The sequence below is a fragment of the Rhipicephalus sanguineus genome, chromosome 6 (genome assembly GCF_013339695.2).
Source record: "Rhipicephalus sanguineus isolate Rsan-2018 chromosome 6, BIME_Rsan_1.4, whole genome shotgun sequence".
Classification (NCBI taxonomy): domain Eukaryota; kingdom Metazoa; phylum Arthropoda; class Arachnida; order Ixodida; family Ixodidae; genus Rhipicephalus; species Rhipicephalus sanguineus.
Window position 1 is genome coordinate 6,247,399 of NC_051181.1, and position 12,852 is coordinate 6,260,250.

Here is a 12,852-nt window from a genome sequence, read left to right on the forward strand (position 1 = left end):
AAGTCTTTTAGGCATATACTGATCAATATGACGTGAGAGACACTGTGTGTTATCCCAAAATATGTTCGTAGAACTGAAATGCGCTCTGCGCTTATTTCGTAACATTGAAACGCGATAGCATCGGTTCCAAGGGTGCTTCGGTGGTGGAATTTAAAAAGTTCGTACAACTGAATAGTTCGTTTAACTGACGTTCGTTCAAGTGGTATTTTACTGTGTATTGGTATTTTACTGTGTTCAAGTGGTATTTTACTGTGTATAACCTGTGTGCAGACTCAGTGTAATGCTCAGCCCAGTATTGGCCTTGAAGGCCCCGCCTCCGCTCAGGGGGGTCAGTGAGTCGTAATTCGCACGACACAAGCCAGCAACGCTGGGAACAAGAACCGTTTTAATTCACGACTCAAAAGAATCACCACCGGCCTTCCAGACCGGCGCAACACGGCACTAACGTATACAGGAGAGCCAAAAGCCCGGAACGAACAATCCCCGCAGACTGGCGGTCAAATGTAACCTACGCGCGAAACATAACGGCAGGAAAGCAAACTCACGCGCAACTCGCAGTAGAAGACGAGCCAACGACTCCTATTAGCGGACGTCCCAAACCGGCGTGGCCTCTGCAGCACTCACGGAGGAAACCGTCGCGCCTAGCGCGACCGTCGCGGCATCCCATCGTCCTGCCGCCCACCAAAGAAGCCCCCGGGATTGTCTCACCTCCCCTCTTATCCGCCAGCCACCTTCACGCCCCCTGTGGCTTTCCGCCGCTGCCGCTCGTCACGCGCATGGGCAATGCGCGTGTGTTCTCCTCCCCCTGCTTCCAACGTGCGTGCTGCAGATAAGGGCCTATCGGCCCGACAGCCTCTAAAACTATTTGGGTCAGCGATGCGCGCGTTATAGGGCTCCCACATTGTTTGGCGGTGTCAGTGCAGTGCTTACAGAATTCATTCTGATGTTTCACGTGGTAATATGTAACCACGATATAATCACAAGACACGCCTCATGATTATTTTGTTTTCTCCCGTTTTAACGCAGCTTTAGAAGTAGATTCTTGTAGCTTTTGCATTGTTGTCTCTTTATGCGCTTCAGGCGCTCGAGCTCCCTGCATTTCTGCTGTTTTCTTATGCACAACCAATGCATAAAATGCCCCGGTTTGCTTTCTGTTTTTTGACAATGAACTTTATTTTTCAATATTTTTGTACTATTCTTGGTATTACTTGCCCATTCAATGGTATTTGTAACACTGTTATACTAGCATGTTATTATTGTAAACATTCTTGCCTGTCACGTGCCGGTTCTTCTTTGTTCGATGGTACCCTTCCTTTTCAATGCCCCCCATCGGGCGTGGAATCTACAATGAAATAAACAAATAAAGGTACACTTGTTGCACGCAAAGGAAAAGAACGTAAGGGGCAAGCCCGCTTCTACTATAAGCAATAAGGGGCCTAAATCCAGCGAAAAATCAATGAATAGCGATTGTAATTATGCCATAAAGGCAAGGTCCGTTGGACCATGCGTTTATGCCATTTCGAAAAAATTTCGGCAGATCCCACAGATTATGGGAGTTTCACACAACCTTAACGAAAACCAGCAGCTAATGAAGCCAACGAAGGAGACGTTAACGGTACTGCTTTAACTGTGTTGTAGCGATTGTGATATGGATGTGAAGAAAGTAAAATGGAAGAAAAAACAGCTTGTCGCCGGCAGGGACCGAACCAGCGACCTTCGGATTATGCGCCCGATGCTCTTGCCGATTGAGCTACGGCGGCGGTCGTTCCCTCACCTTCTTATCGGGTATTAATGTGCACGCAAAACTGGGAGTGTTAGTCAGCGCCGCTCGCAGCCACGACGGTGAGTGTGGAACACTCATTCCTTTTTACCAAATGGCATCATCTAGCACGTAAACCTCTAAAGAAGGAAAACCTGAGCAATAAGCCCACGCATACTGCCTGAAGGCATCAAGTCAGCCGGAACGACGCAGTCGCTGTCAATGAATGAAGGAAGGGGATTTTGAGGGCTCGTTTTTTTGTTTGACACAGCCTTAACGAAAACGAGCAGATAAAGCGAAGGTAGCCTTCTTTGGAGAAATCTTGAACAGCGGAGACGACGAAGACGAAACACATACAGCAGGACTGGCGCCTTTGTGTATGTGTTTCGTCTTCGTGGTTTGCGTTTTTCAAGTTTTCTCTAATGAAGGACCAACTCGCCCAAACCAAGGTGTTGTTGAAGACTTCCTTGGCTTCGTTATCTGCTGATTTTCATTCTGCCCATGGAGCTTTCTTTTTTTCGCATGGAAGCAAGCGTCACGAGATAGCGAGCGTTACGGCACGCATGGTATGCACATCATCGCACTGTAACAACCGCTTCGTTTAGATAAAACTTACTTCTGTGTTGCAACATGAGCGGTGGCGTTACCTCGGGCCTTTGAACGCCAGTGTAGTCGACATTCCTGGTAAGCGCACGATAGGCACGCAACCACACACACCAATCCACCTCGAGTCGTTTTTGGCTCAAAGTAAAAAAAATGCAGCGTAGGCTCACTGACCGCTTCGAATGAAAACCGATTCCCACAATACACGGCATATGCCGACACCTTTGTCTGTTTCGTTGTCGCTCTCGCTGTGGCTCCGCGCCGCAAAAAGCCCCCAGTTCGGGGCTCCTCTGTCGGCGCACGTTATTTTTGTTACACCATCTGGTCCCCCGCGCGCCACTACTGAAGGGAGAACTCCCAAATTATCAAATGCGAAGCATTTCTTAGGAAGCCAAGGGCACTTTGACACTATCTATCTATCTATCTATCTATCTATCTATCTATCTATCTATCTATCTATCTATCTATCTATCTATCTATCTATCTATCTATCTATCTATCTATCTATCTATGTCATAAAATGAAGATTTCATGTCCCATCCTGTTTTTTGATAGCGCAACGCCGAGAAAAAAGAATAAATAAGAAACAACGAAAATCTCGCAATGCTGTACAAGAATGGTCGGCTAGTCGCGTCAGCCAGCGGTGACGGAAGTTGGCGAAGCTGTTCATCGCGTTGCGTTGATGCAAAATCCGAGCAATCTATACTACTACGTGGTCGCCACGCCACGTCACCTTGACGCATGCGCATGTGCGCGCGCCCGGCGTCGCTTTTATGTGAAATTTCGCAAAACGACGGAGTTTTTGTTATTCCTTCTTCATTCCTTTTTCTGAATTGCACGTCGAACAACGGGACGGGTTGTTAAATTTTCGTCCTTCTTGAATATTTTGTCACAAACTGCATTATAATAGGATAATTTGTAACAATAGTACAGTCCAATAAAACAGGTCAATTCTAAAAGAACCACCCTGCGTCAATCTAGCCGCTTACATCTGCCCACTCTTGTGATCGTCGCCTGAACTTGGTATACACCAAAATCGGCATAGGAGGTCATGAGCGCGAATCCGAACAGGACAAAGAAGGAACACACGTGGACAGGACAGGCGTTACTCGCAACTAAGCTTCATTCAGGAAAGTTTCGTTAGATATATGGTACGCAGCCGAGTGGCACGCGCAAGTGCACTGCACGTACGTTACAGTCATAGTTGAAGTTGTTGCAGTTGCGTTACAGTTATTATGCTTATACTTGCCCGTTATGACAGAGAACACACGCGCGTTTCGCGAACCTGTGTGTATGTGTAGAAGGGATTCATGTCAGTTCTTGATCAAAGTCATCATCACCGTGATCAGTGACCACCAGCAGCTGGACCGGATTTGTTATCGGATCCGTTCGTTATCGCGGCTACGAGGTGTCTAAGTGTAGTGAAGTGCGAGGTGTAGTGCAAGTGGTAGAAATCCTGGATGCGTCTTACGATGAAATGATCGATGATGCCTCCTGTCCTGGACGTGGCAGCGAGGTCTTTTGATGCCCTGTCCATATCCAAACCGTCTTTCACGCAGTATAAGGACCAGGCGTTGTTGGGTCTTGATAAGTCAATGTTGAAGTCACCGGTAATCATGAGAGGCCGGTTTCTGTCGGCAGATTTATTGTAGGGAAGCATTGAGAATGGTTTTGTGTAATCCGCGTGGCCCACGTTGGGGGCCATGTGGACGAGGGGATGGTAGTTGAGCGTCTTCCAGGGATGTTCTGTCTTCAGCTCCGTCACTTTCCTTGCGTCCGCCGCGGCGGTGTAGCGGTTACGGTGCTCGACTGCTGACCCGAAAATCGCGGGTTCGATCCTGGCCGCCGTGGTCGCATTTCGATGGAGGCAAAATGCTACATTCCCGTGTACTGTGCGATCTCGGTGCACGTTAAAGAATACCAGATGGTCAAAATTTCCGGAGCCCTTCGCTACGGCGTCTCTCGTAATCGTATCGTGGTTCTGGCACATAAAAACCCAACAATTATTATTATTATTATTATTATTATTATTATTATCACTTTCCTTGCGTCCTTGCGTGTGAATGTGTGTGTTCACTGATACTGTGTTGGTTGAGACTCTGTATCACCCGTGGCACATACCCGCATAGCATCAACTCTGGTACGCGGGTATATGCCACACGTGATTGAGAGAAAGGGTTTCATGACGTATGTGACAGGTATTTTGCATTATTCATGTCATGACCAGTGAATCGTGTTCGTCACACACTGATCCCCTGCTATGCCAGTTTGGTATATTGCAATTTATGGAGACGACCAGGAGAGCGCCCAGACGTAGGCGGCTAGATAGATAGATAGATAGATAGATAGATAGATAGATAGATAGATAGATAGATAGATAGATAGATAGATAGATAGATAGATAGATAGATAGATCCGGTGCCTGCCTCGGAGGCGTTGTCGTTGAGCGAAAAATCCTGATGCAAGCAAAAAAATGACGACTCAAGCCGGTATGGAACCCTGACATTCTGCATGCCAGCCAAGTATTCTGCCATAGAGACACGCCAGTGCTTGAAGCTGCCTCGAAAAAAGACCATAGACAAGGTTCGTGTCGGGACAACCCTTTTTACTGTTCCAATGTTGGCTATCCGCTGTTATGTAAAAAAAGGGAATACTAATGCACACCTATGGCTCTGCAAGCTATGGTCAAGCGCTGCTTGATGCGCCGACTACCGCTACGATGCGATGCATATTATCGCACCTTAGCGTACATTTAGTTTTGATAAAACTGACGTCTCTACTCTAAGTTGAATGCCGACGTAACGTCTGCCCTTTACGCGCCACTGCAATCGATGTGTTCGGCAAGCCCGCCATATGCGCACAACAAAGCTAACAATTCGCACAGGCTGCCGCTACTCGCTGTCTTCTTCGCATTAAATAGATTCCCACAACGCGTGGGACCTGCCGAATGCTTTGACAAAACAGATTTTATTTTGGGCTTCGAAAACACAAGCGGGTGAGAGAAAAACCTAGTCAGTGGCTCACTCCCCAATATCTAGTTTAGGGAGTCCATTATTTGTCAATAGCTTTTTCTTCACTGTCACTATGAAACGGGCCTTGTAATGAGACGAAACGTGCCGTCACGAAATTATGCTGCTTCAATCCGCGTTGCTGTGGAGCTTGTCTTTTGTTCCTCACGTCTCCACAGCTTGCTTCAGATATTCCGCGTCATCGACAGCACAACATTCCACCATAGCACTGCCGAAACCAGGGACCGGACACTTGGACTAGGGTCGGTATTGGAAATAAAGTGGCGCCAATTTTTGTAGCAAGCGAAAATTCAGCAGATTTTGCATATGTTGCTTTTTGTAGCGTTAGCCACACTTGCCTAGCTGGAGCCCATTTTTCGTGGAGCGTCATGAGCCGTGCTGCGCATGCGCGTGGATCAGTGATATCACACAGCTGGGTCACCGGAGCTGCCATTTCACGCGCTTTCCGACACTGCCGCACGCGGCTCACCGCTGCTGGTCTGCGCCGCATTCGAGAGGAGTGACGTCGTAGACACAGTGGCGCCAGCGCGCGCGCAGCTATTCGCCTTCGCTGTCCAGTCGCCGTCTGACACTGCGCCTGGGCCACTTGGTAGCGCCTCTGACTGGCGTTTGCCAGTGTGTTTTAGCCATGGAGAAGGAGAGCGCAAATGCTGCTCGACGGCGCAAAAGACCCGAGAAGCTTATCTCATCGGATCCCGAAGTAGTTGTCTGGCAATTAGCGGTTACTGCGTTGGGGCCATAGAGACGGCAGCATGTTACTTCACTGACCACCGAGCCGTCTTTGTGGCACTAGAGAAGCAAGCCGACGTTGAGCAAAAATAAATATGCATGTGCCACATAATACGTATACCCTGTGTGTGTCATTGGAGCAGCAGTAAGCATGACAATCAAGCTAATCCTACACAATCTGGAAAGCTAAGAATAATGAGCTGAACCTTTGATAACGCTACGTATACCCTGGCGTAGCCGAGCTAAGCCACTGCAATTTTTATCTTTCAACCTACGCATCAGTAAAGTAAAGTTATGTAGTCAAGAGTTCGACGAACGTTTGTCTGGTCAGGAATTGGATAAGACTAAACACTGTCACTGGCCAAGTCTGATGAAATTATCTGATGTTTCGAAACCACATAAGGGTTCCCCCTTTAACTGAGCTGGACTGGAAGTCGTTGTCAATTATGTAGCAGGAGGTGACGCAAGGTGAATGGCAGGCATAGTCCCTGTTCCTGTATCCGTTGTAGCTGGCGTCGACTAAATGATTAGAGATTCTAGAAGCCGGCGGGATGAGACAGGATGAGACACGAGAAGGCCAGGCCTTCTCGGGATGTTCAGGTTCGCCAGAATGCGAGCACCTTCTCAGAACACACAAAGCCCACGCACATTGGTCGTTATCTCAGCTTTAATTCGCATAATCCCATGAGCAACAAGACGTCCGTAGTGCAACCTTTGGTTACCCGCGCCGTACGGGTCTGCTCAGATGGTGGTGCATCGGAGAAAGAACTACGGACGATCCATTGCGAGCTAAGCCGCAACGGCTCTCCTGATCGTTTTATCTCTAAAACTGAGAAGCGGATATTACGGCTAAGCCCACAGAACCACAATGTTAAATCTCGCGAATTCTACATAATGTGCGATTTCACTTGTGTCTGCATGAGCAGTGTAGTGTGCACGTACCTCACAGGAGTACGGCCACTAGCATGGGTTCGGACTTAGCGAGCCACAGGGCCGCGTTTGCCGACGCCTTGCGTGCACTAGCGCGTCGCTGCACACGTACGTTGGAGCGCAAAGGCGCCGAGCGCAGCGCGGCAAGTACACAGTTCTGCTCTCGAGATCCGCAACAGTTTAATGCCTGCGGCAACACCACAAAACGCAGTACAACACCCGCTCCCAAAGGCGGCGGGAGATGCAAAACAGGCTTCCCACGCCACGGGCGAAAGTACAACACAAAGGGTGCCGCTAGCACGTCTCCGCGGGCAACGGGCTCACGGCGACACACCGCTGAGAAAAAACGGGTCCCTCGCGACTATGCTGCGTACTCTTACGATCCGCGACCACAGGGCCCGATCGCTCGAGTGAGGGCAACTCCGCTCGCGTTGGCTTTGATAGTACGGTTTCCGCGTAGTATGACCACGCGCGAATGCACCGCACCGCTCTTCAGCCTAGCGTTCGGAAAAGGACGACGTAAGGTAAGCGCTCGCCGCTGGCGCAAGGCACCGTTAGCGAGTTCCGTCGGAGCGAGCCCAAAAGAGGAGCCGACGGACGGGAGAGAAAATACGTGCTTACCCTACGAGGTCCAGAGAGGGTCTCCCCCTTCCGCCGCGCGAAGAACGTCTCGCGAGACGCGAAACTCGAGCGCAGCGCCACCCCGTCGAGGTCCGGCGCCGGGAGAGAGGAGGTTAACGTCACTCCCCGCTCGCCCAGCGCCGTAAGACGGCGGAGGAGAGGAACGGCATGATCGGACGTGGGGATGGCAGAAATAGGCGAAAACCATCGCAATGGCGACGGGCAAGCCTCAATCCCCACAGCAGAAAATCACTAACCACAATGTATTGTAACATACAAGAGCAACTCAGGCGAACAAGATCCAACACAATTCCATCCTTTTCGTCTTCTTTTCACTAGATTCTTCTTCACGCGCCAGTCACTTGGTTGGTATGGTTCACTGCATTCGCCACCCCCTCTCCACTAGAGTCGCAGCTTTTTATATTTTTTTGTTTTACTTATTCATACTGTCAGCCCAAGGACCAAGACAGGAGTTGGGGTTATGTAGCTGACATGTACAAAGAACATATGTGGAAACAAATTTCACACGGTACGGTCAAGAAGGCACACTATATGAAAATAACAAAACAAAACGCAAAACTATATTAGAATACATCCCGCATAAGTCACCGATAAAAAGAAACATGTTCGAATACATTCCGTACACGTCACCAAAGAAGAAAGAATAAAAACAGAAAAAAAGATTTAAAGTGATATAGTACATATTGGACATATTATTACAGTATATTGAACATATTCAACCAACAAGGAACAAGCAATTTTGTTACAAATATTCTGACAAAGCCTTTTCTAACCTTTGTAAATCGAAATGTTCGACTATGTATGGAGGTAATTGATTCCAGTCATCGATGCTCCGAACCAAAAAAGAATACTTGAATAAATCTGTTCTGTAGCTAAGTGGTGTGATATGTTTCGAGTGTTTTGTTCTGGATGTGGTAAACGGCTGTAGTGCGATGTGTTCCCTTAGGTTAACCCTGTAGTCTCCATTCAGCATGTGAAAAAAGAATATCAGTCGATTAAGTTCCATTTTTCGTTTCACCGACATTAGGCCACCTCTGCCTCTAAGCTCACTCATAGACTGAGTTCTGGAATAGGAGTTCAAAATGAGCCGTAAGGCTTTGCTTTGTATACGCTCACATTTTAGTGCATTTGTTTTAGTGTATGGTTCCCATAAATGACTTGCGGAGGTCAGTACTGGAAGAGTAGTCACTTTATACGCCATTGCTTGAGCCTTCGGGGTGGCATCGTGAAGTTTTCGTCGTAATGACTAAAGTTTACGCATTGCTTTATTGCAAACACTGTCAACATGCGTGGACCAATTCAAGTCATGTGCAAGATGAAGACCTAGATACTTACCATTCTTTACTTCATTAAGCACTGCGCCTTTAATGCTGCAAGGAAAAGATAACGGGTCTTTTTTACGTGTCATGCGCATGAAAAGAGTTTTTGATGCGTTCAGTTCTATTTGCCATTCGTCGCACCATAGTATAATTTTCTGTAAATTGTTATCAAGCTCCATTTCAAGCTCCAGCTGATTGTTAGTAGAACTTATCTTCGCATACACAATGGTGTCATCTGCATAATGTATTATAGCTATTTGCTGAGAAATATCAGCACCCATATCACTGATGTAGATAGAAAAAAGTAAAGGGCCTATAATGGACCCTTGCGGCACGCCTGCTCGGACCGGTATATTGGTACTAGAGACAGTATTTAATTCAAAAATTATTGTCTATTTGACAAATATACCTGTATCTATTTTAATAGCTGACTGTCACCAATCAAACAAGACAACTTTTAAGCAACACTCTATGAGATATATTCTCGAATGCTTTTCGAAAATAATAAATATGATGTCGACGCACTCGTTTATGAACGTGAGCTTGAAGACGAAGAGGCGGGAATACAGAAATCACGCGGCACAAAAAGATTAAACTGTCTTGCATGGGCGGGAAAAACACGGTTTCGGCTTTTGGTGCTCAGTTCTGGAATAACTTCTAAGCGGAACGTAACAGGGCCTAGGTATTTCACCACCCGAAATGGACCTGCAAACCGGGGAAGAAACTTCTGGCAACGCTGTGGAACACGCTGGGTGCGTCTATCTAGCACTACGTCTCCCGGTTTGAAAGGGGTGTAATGCTCATGGGAAGGCGAGCGGAATTGCGCCTGCCAGGGGCGTAGCCGAGGGGGGGGGGGTTGGGGGGGTTCAAACCCTTCCCGAAATTTTTCAGTTTTGCTTGCGTATATATACACGCACACATACAAACGCACGCACGAACATACATAAAGTATGGTTGAACCCCCCCCGAAAAAAATTTCTGGCTACGCCCCTGGCACCTGCTGACGCGCTACGGCCAGGTGCGCTCTAAAGCGAGCCTTCGGAAGGAGCTTCGCAGTACCGGTGTCGTCCGGACGATGGTGTCCAAACCAAAAAAACTCTCTTGCGGAAGCCTTGGCGTCTTTCCATAGAAAAGCTTGAACGGTGACTCCCGTGTGATTTCCTGCTGTGACGTATTGAGCGCGAAGACAGCTGCGGCAACGTATTCGTCCCAGTTGTTATGACTAGGACTCACGTATGACGACAGTGTGTCCTTTATGGTACGGTTTGTACGTTCCACCAGACCGTATGTTTGTGGGTGTTGAGAGGTGGCCGCTGCATGTCGAATTCCATGGTTATTCAATAAGTTTCTGAATGCGTGCGACGTGAAGGCCGTGTCGCGGTCGGTGATGAGTAAGCGTGGCGTGCCGTGTCGAAAAACGACGTACTCGTTTATGAACGTGAGGACGTGCTGCGTCGAAGAGTAAGGGACGGCCCTGACTTCGGTCTACTTCGTGAAATAGTCCGTGGCAACGATGAGGAACCTGTTGCCGCGTGACGTACGTGGAAACGGGCCCATGTGGTCAAGTGCCACTATCTCAAAAGGCGTTTACGGAGGAGGAATAGGTTGCATGGCCACCGGTGGCGGATTTGTGACAGCCCTCCGCGCCTGACAGACCGTGCACGACAAAACGTAGTGGGAGACGTCAGTGTGCATGCGCCGCCACCAAAACCTCTCTTTGATGCGTGCCTGCGTCTTGTGAAGCCCGGGGTGACCGGCAGTCGCGGAGGCATGGCACATAAACAGCACCGATTGTCACATGGCTGCAGGTACGACAGGCACGCACGACCCATCTCGATGATTATGGTGACAAAGCATTCCATCTCGGAGGACATAAGAGGCAGCAAGACTTTCACGACGACGCTTGGGAGTGCGTGATTCCCTCGGATAACCGCTGGATTATATCAACGATTTCCGCTTCTTGTAGCTGTGTGGCGCCTAAATCAAGCACTGCGGTGACTGGCGAGGTGTCGATGATAGCTGTCGGGTGGCGAGAAAGGTAGTCAGCGTCCTGATGGTGAGCGCCGCTCCGATGGACAACGGAAAAGGTATAATCTTGCAGCTCTAGAGCCCACCTCGCAAACTTAGCGTTGAGTTATTTTTTTGTTTGAAGCCAGCGAAGGGCGACGTTGTCGGTAACGACCGCGAAGTCTTCACCATAAACGTACGGGCGGAATTTTTCGACTGCCCAAACTACCGCCAAGCTCTCAAGTTCGGAGGCGTGGTATCGGCTCTCTGGTTCACTGAGCCGGCGGCTAGCATAAGCGACCGGCCCCTCCTGCCCACCCTCGTTAAGTTGCAAGAGAACAGCTCCGAGGCAAAGGCCGCTGGCGTCAGTGTGTAGAATAGTTAGCGCATTCTCGTCAAAATGCACGAGTCTCGGTGGTGCTTGAGAGGCAGTCTGCAGGTCGCGGAAGGCAGCTTCTTGATCGGGACCCCATTTCCAGCGAACTTCTTTCGACAACTCTTGAGAGGTGCCGCGTGGGAAGCGAAGTAGGGGACAAAGCGCCGGAAATATGAAGCAAAGCCTAGGAAAACGTTCAAGCTGCTCAGGCCGTGTTGGGAGGCGGAATACAGGCATAGCCTGGAGCTTCGTGGCATCAGGTGCTGATGCCTTTGGCGCTGAATACGTGTCCCAAGTAAGTAACTTCCGAGAAGCCAAAGAAGCACTTTTAAGGCTTTATGCAAAGGCGAGCGTCTTGTAGTCACGCAAGACCACTTGCAAGCGAATGAGGTATTCGGGAAACGTATGAGCATAAAAGATGATGTCGTCTAAGTAAACCAGAGCCATCGACCACTTGACATGCCCAAGAACCTCGTCCAACAATCGCTGAAATGTAACAGGAGCGTTGGAGAGGCCACTAGGCAGGCGGTTAGACTGGTATAGTCCGTCGGAGTTGTAAAGGTGGTCTTTTCGGCGTCATTTGGGTCCAGTTCCACCTACCAATAGCCAGAAAGAAGATCCAGCGTAGTGGAAAAACTGGCACCATGCAGGCGGTCAAGGGCATCATCAAGACGAGGCAGCGGATGCAGGTCCGGCTTGGTGACACTGTTTAGTCATCGTTAATCCACGCAGATAATAATCGTGCCCTCTTTCTTTCTGACGAGAACTACGGGGGATGACCAGGGACAGGACGAGTGCGATATACCACGTTTAAGCATGTTGTCCATTTGCTTAGCGATTTCTGCGCGTTAAGAGGTAGAGACCAGCCGCGGGTGATGTCGAATAGGAATTTCAGAGCCGGTCTGGATTCTGTGCTGCACCAATGGAGTGTGGCCGAGCTCACTGGGTGACATGGCTACGCAGTTACGGAATTTTCGTAGAAGGGCTTGAATCTCAGATTTCTGTGACGGAGTTAAGTTGCGGCCGAAATTGAATTCATTCCAGTCTAAGGGCGAAGTAGTTGGTGGGGAAGGTGCTCCGGGCTGCACTACTGCCACGACATACGGTGCTTGAAGGTAAGTACAGGTACAGAGAACGGTGTCTGACGGCACGCGCAGGTCACTGTCGGACAGATTGAAGACGAGCAAAGCAAAGGCCTTGCCGGGACAGTGATGAAGGGCCCGCAGCATTGCGAATTTACCTCCAGGCAGGAAGAAACAAGAAACCGCGCTTTCTACAAGAATGCCCGTGTCGGCAAAGGACGTCGCGTGGCTGTGAACTGGCACCCACGCAGCAGACGACAAGGGTATGATAACTGAGGTTGCCGTAATCACAGGATGCAAAACCGGCGATGATTTCCCAATTTCAGGTTGTTCACTTTTGTTTGTACCCACAGCCACACACGTCGTCGTGTTTCGA